Source organism: Equus asinus, chromosome 20 (assembly GCF_041296235.1).
Source record: "Equus asinus isolate D_3611 breed Donkey chromosome 20, EquAss-T2T_v2, whole genome shotgun sequence".
NCBI classification, from domain to species: domain Eukaryota; kingdom Metazoa; phylum Chordata; class Mammalia; order Perissodactyla; family Equidae; genus Equus; species Equus asinus.
In genome coordinates, this window is record NC_091809.1 from 88,997,192 (window position 1) to 89,008,059 (window position 10,868).

Sequence of the window (10,868 nt, forward strand, 5' to 3'; positions counted from 1 at the left end):
CATGCATCAATAATCACTCTCAATGTGAACGGATTGAACTCTCCAATAAAAAGACACAGAGTGGCAAAATGGATTAAAGAACAAGATCCAACAATTTGTTGCCTCCAGGAAACACACCTCAGCCCCAAGGACAAACACAGACTCAGGGTGAAGGGGTGGAGGACAATACTTCAAGCAAATAGCAAGGAAAAAAAGGCAGGTGTTGCAATTCTCATATCAGACCAAGTGGATTTCAAAATAAGACAGGTAAAGAGAGACACAGAGGGACAATATATAATGATCAAAGGGACACTTCATCAAGAAGAAATAACACTTATAAATATCTATGCACCCAACACAGGAGCACCAAGATTCATAAAGCAACTATTAACAGACCTAAAGGAAGATGTTATAAACAACACAATAATAGTAGGGGACCTCAACACCCCACTCACATCAATGGACAGATCATCCAGACAGAAAATCAACAAGGAAATAGTGGAGCTGAATGAAAAACTAAAACAATTGGAGTTAATAGATATATATAGATCACTCTACCCTGAAGGAGCTGAATACACATTCTTCTCAAGTGCACATGGAACATTCTCTAGGATAGACCATACGTTGGGAAACAAGGCAAGCCTCTACAAATTTAAAAAAATTGAAATAATAACAAGCATCATCTCAGATCATAGTGCTATAAGGCTAGAAATTAATTACAAGAAAAAAGCTGAGAAAGGCACAAAGATGTGGAGACTAAACAACACACTACTGAACAGGCAATGGATCATTTAAGAAATTAAAGAAGAAATCAAAAAATACCTGGAAACAAATGAAAATGATAGCATGCCATACCAACACATATGGGATACAGCAAAAGCTGTATTAAGAGGAAAATTCATCGCAATACAGGCACATCTTAACAAACAAGAAAAATCCCAAATAAGCAACCTTAAAGCACACCTAACTGAACTAGAGAAAAAAGAACAAATGAAGCCCAAAGTCAGCAGAAGGAGGGAAATAATAAAAATCAGAGCAGAAATAAATACTATTGAGACGAAAAAGGCAGTAGAAAGGATCAATGAGACAAAGAGCTGGTTTTTTGAGAAGATAAATAAAATTGACAAACCACTAGCCAGACTTACAAAGAAAAAAAGGGAGAAAGCTCAAATAAACAAAATCAGAAATGAGCGAGGAGAAATAACAACAGACTCTGCAGAAATACAACAGATTATAAGAGAATACTACAAAAAACTATATGCTAACAGAATGGATAACCTAGAGGAAATGGATAAATTCCTGGACTCCTACAATCTCCCAAAGCTCACTCAAGAAGAGGCAGACAATTTGAACAGACCAATCACAAGGAAAGAGATTGAAACAGCAATCAAAAACATCCCAAAGAATAAAACCCCAGGACCAGATGGCTTCCCTGGGGAATTCTACCAAAACTTTCAGAGAGGATTTAATACCTATCCTTTTCAAGCTATTCCAAAAAATTAGGGAAGATGGAACACTTCCTAACACATTCTATGAGGCCAACATCCCGCTGATACCAAAACCTGACAAGGACACCACGAAAAAAGAGAACTACAGGCCAATATCACTGATGAACATAGATGCAAAAATTCTAAACAAAATTTTGGCAACCAGAATTCAGCAATTCATCAAAAGAATCATACATCAGGATCAGGTGGGATTCATACCAGGGACACAGGGATGGTTCAACATCCGCAAATCAACCAATGTGATACACCACATCAACAAACTGAGGAATAAAAACCACATGATAATCTCAATAGATGCAGAGAAGGCATTTGACAAGATCCAACAGCCATTTATGATAAAAACTCTGAACAAAATGGGCATAGAAGGAAACTACCTCAACATAATAAAGGCCATATACGACAAACCCATAGCCAACATCATATCAATGGGCAAAAACTGAACCCCACCCCCCTGAAAACAGAAACAAGACAAGGATGCCCTCTATCACCACTCTTATTTAACATAGTACTGGAGGTCCTGGCCAGAGCAATCAGGCAAGAAAAAGGAATAAAAGGAATCCAAATAGGGAGGGAGGAAGTGAAATTCTCGCTGTTTGCAGACGACATGATCTTATCTATAGAAAACCCCAAAGAATCCATTGGAAAACTGTTAGAAGTAATCAACAACTACAGCAAAGTTGCAGGGTATAAAACCAATTTGCATAAATCAGTAGCATTTCTATACTCCAGTAATGAACCAACAGAAAAAGAACTCAAGAATACAATACCATTCACAATCGCAACAAAAAGAATAAAATACCTTGGCGTAAATTTAACTAAGGAAGTGAAGGACCTATATAATGAAAATTACAAGGCCTTTCTGAGAGAATTGGATGACGACATAAGGAGATGGAAAGACATTCCATGTACATGGATTGGAAGAATAAACATAGTTAAAATGTCCATTCTACCTAAAGCAATCTACAGATTCAATGCAATCCCAATCAGAATCCCAATGACATTCTTTACAGAAATAGAACAAAGAATCCTAAAATTCATATGGGGCAACAAAAGACCCCGAATTTCTAAAGCAATCCTGAGAAAAAAAGAACAAAACGGGAGGCATCACAATCCCTGACTTCAAAACATACTACAAAGCTACAGTAATCAAAACAGCATGGTACTGGTACAAAAACAGGTGCACAGATCAATGGAACAAAATTGAAAGCCCAGAAATAAAACCATACATCTATGGACAGCTTATCTTTGACAAAGGAGCTGAGGGCATACAATGGAGAAAAGAAAGTCTGTTCAACAAATGGTGCTGGGAAAACTGGAAAGCCACATGTAAAAGAATGAAAATTGACCCTTCTTTTTCACCATTCACCAAAATAAACTCAAAATGGATTAAAGACCTAAAGGTGAGACCTGAAACCATAAGCCTTCTGGACGAAAACGTAGGCAGTACACTCTTTGACATCAGTATTAAAAGGATCTTTTCAGACACCATGCCTTCTCAGAGAAGGGAAACAATAGAAAGAATAAACAAATGGGACTTCATCAGATTAAAGAGCTTCTTCAAGGCAAATGAAAACAGGATTGAAACAAAAAAACAACCCACTAACTGGGAAAAAATATTTGCAAGTCATATATCTGACAAAGGCTTAATATCCTTAATATATAAAGAACTCTCGCAACTCAATCACAAACATCAAACAACCCAATCAAAAAATGGGCTGGAGACATGAACAGACATTTCTCCAAAGAAGATATACTGATGGCCAATAGGCACATGAAAAGATGCTCATCATCACTGATCATCAGGGAAATGCAAATCAAAACTACACTAAGATATCACCTTACACCCGTTAGAATGACAAAAATATCTAAAACTAATAGCAACAAATGTTGGAGAGGTTGCGGAGAAAAAGGAACCCTCATACACTGCTGGTGGGAATGCAAACTGGTGCAGCCACTATGGAAAACAGTATGGAAATTCTTCAAAAAACTAAAAATAGAACTACCATACGATCCAGCCATCCCACTACTGGGTATTTATCCAAAGAGCCTGAAGTCAGCAATCCCAAAAGTCCTATGCACCCCAATGTTTATTGCAGCACTGTTTACAATAGCCAAGACGTGGAAGCAACCTAAGTGCCCATCAACAGACGAATGGATAAAGAAGATGTGGTACATATATACAATGGAATACTACTCAGCTGCAAAACAGAACAAAATCATTCCATTTGCAATAACATGGATGGACCTTGAGAGAATTATGTTAAGTGAAATAAGCCAGCAAGAGAAAGATAATCTGTGTATGACTCCACTCATATGAGGAATTTAAAACAATGGACCAAGAACAGTTTAGTGGATACCAGGAGAAAGGTGGGGTGGGGGGTGGGCACAAAGGGTGAAGTGGTGCACCTACAACATGACTGACAAACATTAATGTACAATTGAAATTTCACAAGATTGTAACCTATCAATAACTCAATAAAAAAAAACAGAATAATTAGAAATGGAAGATATTTTCAGTTCTCCGAATAGTGGTAACTGCTTATGTTACAATCTAGATAAGCCTTGAGTGAATTTTTGGTATTATAAATGAGGTAGGCATACAATAGTTGCCATGTTTTTATGATGAAAGCCATTCTTGCTAAATGTTCCACCTAGTCTTGCTGTACAACTTCTTCATTCTGGGCTGTCTATACAGAGGCAGCATGTGTATAATAGAGTGGAGAGATATTAGATGCTCAGATAGATTAGGATTAAATTCAGGCTTAACCACTTACTACCTGTGTGACTATGTGAAGGTTACAAAGAAATCGAGCTTTTGTAATTTTATCTGCAAAATGAATATTATTATATAACTTGAGTTAAAGCTGAAAGTATCCATTAAAAATTGTACATAAAAATATCTAAAATAACTGGCACAGAACCCCCTCAAGAGATAATATTTCTGCTGATACTAATAGAATGTGAGAAAAATAAGATAGGGCTCTTCCATTCACCCCTTTTCTAGGAGAGAACAAGCCAAACCTTAGCTATTGCCCTGAACTTTTCTTATGGTTTCTTACCACCCAGTATCCTCACCTGTTTATCCAAGGTTTTAATGCTATACTTCTCCATCAACAACATTATATTTTGTTGACAGTACAATATTCAGTACTTTATTGTCTTAGTTTCTCTCTGAAGTCTGACATGGTGATCGCAATGGTGGCTGACAGTCAGTGTTCAGCATAAATCCCCTTTCTGTGCTTTAAACTTCAATGGGAAATCTGGCTTATGGAGAACAAATGTCACAAAGAGGCTGTCATAGATTAATTACCTTACTCTACCCCTTTTCCTTCTCCCAAGGCCAGACTTCCTCTTACATACCCTCCACAAAAACACTTTCATCGTTGAGAGTAAGTTAGGACATTTCTTTACTAAGAGAAATTAACAGCAAAACAGGCTGGGGAGAATGATTTCTTTCATCTCTGATTTGAGTAATGTGGATTTTTTTTTTCTGTTTTGTAGGTATCTTCCTATTCTGAAGGCCAGACAGGATCAAGTGAAACCTAAACTAACGAAGTATTTAGTACAGAGGGCCCTCTCTGCACTAGGTCAGAGGAATTAAAGGTGGTTTTAAGATTCATAGGTTGTTCAGCTCACCAGAGTAGAGAGGGGGCCAGGATTTATACTGGCTAGGGATAAAGAGTACCTTCACTACTCTTATCTTCAGTGTCATTATCCTTTTAAGAATCTAAAGCACAGTAATAGATATTTAAGGAGAGTTTAGAAATTTAGGATTGTTTTTCCTGACTTGAAAATCAATAATCACAATTGCTTAAATTGCATTGAAAATTGTGACTACCTTATTTTTCAATGATGCTTATACTCTACGGTTTCATCTTGTTTAACTTTTGTTAGAAATGTGGACACTTCTGCCTAACTATCCAATCTTGTATTTACCTTATTGCATTGTACAATTCTTCCATTGGTAAGTATGTACTTAAATGACTAGATAGAAATTTCATTCACTACAATGATTTAAAACATTTCAACAAGGCAATGCTTCATCATGTAAGTTGGTCTTTGTGTATGATCTGAGTCACCCCGGAATACTACTTCAGGAGCAGGTGGCTTCCTGCTAATAAATGCTCTTTCAAGATGGAGTTCCCGGTCACAGCAGTCTTTTGAACTAGTCATCTGGACACATGTTTTCCCTTAAAGTGAAACTTTCCTTAACATGTATCTCAACAGTCTCTGAGTCCTGAGTCTATATGTCATCTTCAAGTTTCTTGATGTTTGTCATAAGCAACCACATCTTCAAAATCATCTAATTGGTATTGTGAACATCCTGCATTACCTTTGAATTTACTTATTTTTATTTTTTCATTTTTTATTGAGATAACATTGGCTTGTAACATTATATAAATTTCAGTTGTACACCATTATATTTCAGCCTCTGTGTAGACTACATGATGTTCATAACCCAATGGCTGATTAGTATCCATCACCATACAAATGTACCCTATTGCCCTTTTACCCTCCTCCCTTCCCCTTTCCCTCTGGTAACCACCAGTCTAATCTTTGTGTCTGTGCTTGTTTGTTATTGTTTTTGTTTTTATCTTCTATTTATGAGTGAGATCATACAGTATTTGACTTTCTCCATTTGACTTATTTCACTTAGCATAATACTCTCAAGATCCATCCATGTTGTCACAAATGGCAAGATTTCATCTTTTTTAAAGCTGAGTAATATTCTATTGTGCATATATACCACACCTTTATCCATTCATGTTTCCAAGTCTTGACGATTGTGAATAAGGCTGTGATGAAGACAAGGTGCATATATCTTTACACAGTCATGTTTTGTGTTTTCGTGTTTTGTGAATAAACACACAGCAATGGAATAGCTGGATCATATGGTAGTTCTAGTCTTAATTTTTTGAGTAATCTCCATACTGTTTTCCATAGTGTCTGCAGCATTTTGCATTCCCATCAGCAGTGTATGAGCACTCCCTTTTCCCCACATCCTCTCTAACACTTGATATTTCTTGTCTTAATTATAGCCGTTATGACAGGTATGAGGTTATATCACATTGTAGTTTTGATTTACATTTCACTAATAATTGGCGATGTTGAAGATATTTTCGTGTGCCTGTTGGCCATTTGTAAATCTTCTTTGGAAAATTGTCTGTTCAGATCTTTTGTCCATTCTTATCTGTATTGTTAGTTTATTTTGTTGTTGAGATGTATGAGCTCTTTAGATATTTTGAATGTCAACCCCTTAACAGATATAGGGTTTGCAAATATCTTCTCCAAATTGTTAGGTTGTCTCTTCATTTTGTCGATGGTTTCCTTTGCTGTGAAGAAGATTTTTAGTTTGATACAGTACCATTTGTTTATTTTTTTCTTCTGTTTCCCTTGCCTGGTCAGGCATGGTACTTGAAAACATGCTGCTAAGACTATGTCGAAGAGCATACTGTTTATGTTTTCTTCTAGAACTTTTATGGTTTCAGGTCTTACATTCAAGTATTTTAACTATTTTGAATTAATTTTTGTGTATGGTGTAAGATAATGGTCTACTTTCACTCTTTTGCATGTGGCTGTCCAGTTTTCCCAACACCATTTATTGAAGAGACATTCCTTTCTCCATTGTGTATTCTTGGCTCCCTTGTCAAAATTTAGCTGTCCATAGATGTGTGGGTTTATTTTTGGGCTCTCAATTCTGTTCCATTGATCTGCATGTCTGTTTTTCAGCCAGTACCATGCTGTTTTGATTACTATAGCTTTGCAGTATATTTTGAAATCAGGGAATGTGACGCATCCCGTTTTGTTCTTCTTTCTCAGAATTCCTCTGGCAATTCAGGATCTTTTCTTGCTCCGTAAAAATTTTAGGATTCTTTATTTTATTCCTATGAAAAAATTCATTGGAATTTTGATAGGAACTGTATGGAATCTGTAGATTGCTTTAGGAAGTATCAACATTTTAACTACGTTAATTTTTCCAATCCAAGAGCATGGAATATTTCTATTTCTTTCTGTCTTCTTCAATTTCTTTCAACAATGTTTTATAGTTTTGAATGTACAGTTCTTTCATGTCTTTGGTTAAATTTATTTCTGATATGTTATTCTTTTGACTGTAATTGTATTCTTACTTTTTCTGCTACTTTGTTGTTAGTGTATAAAAACATAACTGATTTTTGTATGTTGCTTTTGTATCCACCAACTTTATTGTATACATTTATTATTTCTAATAGCATTTTGGTGGATTCTTCAGGATTTTCTATATATAAAATCATGCCAACTGCAAAAACTGATGTTTCACTTCTTATTTTACAATTTGGATCTCTTTTATTTCTTTTTCATGCCTGATTGCTCTGACTAGAACTTCCAGTACCATGTTAAATGAGAGTGGCAAAAGTTGGCTTTCTTGTCTGGTTCCTGTTCTTAATGGGATAGCTTTCAGTTTTTCTCCATTGAGTATGAATTTAACTGTGGGTTGTCATATATGGCCTTTATCATGTGAAGCTACTTTCCTTCTAAACACATTTCATTCAGTTTTTATCATAAAGGGATGCTATTGTCAAATACTTTCTCTACATCTATTTATTGAGATGATCATGTGATTTTTATTCTTCATTTTGTTAATGTGGTGTATCATGTTGATCGATTTATGGATGTTTAACCATCCTTGCCTCCCTGGAATAAATTTCACTTGTTCATGGTGTATGGTCTTTTTAATGTATTGCTGTATATTTGCTAGTGTTTTCCTGAGGACTTTTGCATCGATGTTCATCAGTGATATTGGCCTATAATTTTCTTTTTTGTGCTGTCCTGTCTGGTTTTGATATCAGAATAATGTTGGCCTTGAAGAATGAGTTTGGAAGCTTCTCCTCCTTTTCAACTTTTTGGAAGGGCTTGACAAGGATAAGTATTAAGTCTTCTTTGAACATTAAGTAGAATTTACCAGGGAAGCCATCTGGTCTTGGACTTTTATTTTTTGGGAGATTTTTAACCACTATTTCAATCTCTTCACTGGTGATTGGTCTGTTTACATTCTCTATTTCTTCTTGATTCAGTTTTGGAATCTTGTATGATTCTAATAATTTAGGTGTATCTTCTAGATTATCCAATTTGTTGGCATATACTTTTCTGTAGTATTCTTTCCTAATCCTTTGTATTTCTGAGGTATCCATTGTAATTTCTCTTCTTTCGTTTCTGATTTTATATATTTGAGCTTCTCTCTTTTTTTCTTGGTGAGTCTAGATAAAAGTTTATCAATTTTATTTATCTTTTCAAAGAACCAGCTCTTAGTTTCATTGTTTTTTTTTATTGTTCATTTAGTCTCCATTTCATTTTTTCCACTCTGATATTTATTATTTCTTCCCTTCTACTGAGTTTTGGCTTTGTTATTCATTTTTTTTAGTTCCTTTAGGTGCACTGTTAGATTGTTTATTTGATATTTTTCTTTTTTTTTTTTTGAGGTAGGCCTGAATTGCTAAAAACTTCCCTCTTAGTACTGCTTTCACTATATCTGTAAATTTTCACGTCATATTTTCATTTGTCTCCTGGTGTTTTTTTAAAAATTTTTCCTTTGATTTTTTCATTAACCCAATAATTGTTCACCCGTATTTTGTTTAACCTCCACATATTTGTGACTTTTCCTGTTTTCTTCTTGTAGTTGATGTCTAGTTTCCTACCATTGTGGTGAGAAAAGATGCTTGGTATTATTTCAATCTTCTTAAATTTATTGAGACTTTTTTTGTGGCCTAAAATGTGATCTATCCTGGAGAATGTTCTCTGTGCATTTGAAAGGAATATGTTTTCTGCTGGTTTTGGATGGAATGTTCTGTGTATATCTGCTAAGTCCATCTGGTCTAATTTGTCATTTAAGTCCAATGTTTTCTTATTAATCTTTTGTTTGAATGATCTCTCCATTGATGTGAGTGTTAAAGTCCCCTCCTACTATTTTGTTACTATCGATTTCTCTTTTTTTTTTTTTTTTGAGGTAGATTAGCCCTGAGCTAACTGCTGCTGATCCTCCTCTTTTTGCTGAGGAAGACTGGTCCTCAGCTAACATCCATGCCCATGTTCCTCCACTCTATATGCAGGACGCCTACCACAGCATGGCTTGCCACATGGTGCCATGTCCGCACCTGGGACCCGAACCAGCAAACCCCAGGCCACCAAAGTGGAACTTGCGAACTTAACTGCTGCGCCACCAGGTCGGCCCTAAGATTTCTCTTTTTATGTCTGTTAATAATTGCTTTATATCTTTAGGTGCCCATATGTTTGATGCATAGATATTTACAAGTGTTATATCCTCTTGTTGGATTGTTCCCTTTATCATTACGTAGTGCTGTTCTTTGACTCTTGTTACAGTTTTTGTTTTCAGTCTATTTTGTCTGATATAAGTATTGCTACTTTAGCTTTCTTTTTTGCCATTTCATGGAGTTTCCTTTTACATCCCCTCACTTTCAGTTTGTGAGTATCTTTAGGGCTGAGTGTGACTTTTGTATGCAGAGTATATATGCGTCTTGTTTGTTTATCCATTCAGTCAGTCTTTGTCTTTTGATAGGAGCATTTAGTATGTTGATATTTAAAGTAGCTATTAAGTATTTATTTTTTGCTGTTTTGATACTTTTTTCTGAGTGTTTTAGTAGTTTTTCTCTGTTCCTTTCTTCTTATCTTGCTCTCTTTCCTTGTGGTTTGATGGCATTCTTTAGTATTATGTCTGGGTTCCTTTCTCTTAATTTTCTGTGTATTTATTATAGGTTTCTGGTTTGTGATTATCATGAGGTTCATATATAAGAACATATGTAAATAGCAATCTATACTAAGTTGATGGTCTCTTAAGTTTGACCTGTTTCTGAAAGCTCTGCTCTTTTACTCCCTTCCTCTCAATTTTTGTGTTTTTGATATTATACTTAATTTCTTTTTTTGTTGGTGTATCCATTAACCTCTTATTATGGAAATAAACAATTTAATACTCTTGTCTTTTGACCTTCATATTAGCTTCATAGGTGATTGATCTTCTACCTTTACTGTATATTTGGCTTTTTCAGTGATTTTTTTCTTTGGCAATTTTCTTATTCACATTTGTTGTCTTCTATTTTCTGCTTAGATACATCCCTTTAAATTTCTTATAAGGTTGGTTTATTGGTGATAAACTCCTTTAGTTTTTGCTTGTCTGGAAAACTATATGTCCTTCCATTCTCAATTATCACCTTGCCAGGTATGGTATTCTTGGCTTTAGGTCTTGTTCCTTTCAAGACTTTAAAAATATAGTGCCACTCCCTTCTAGCCTATATGTTTCTCCTAAGATGTCAGCTGATTGCCTTATGGGGTTTATTTTTATGTAACTTGCTGAATTTCTCCTGCAGCTTTTAGGGTTCTCTTTTTATCTTT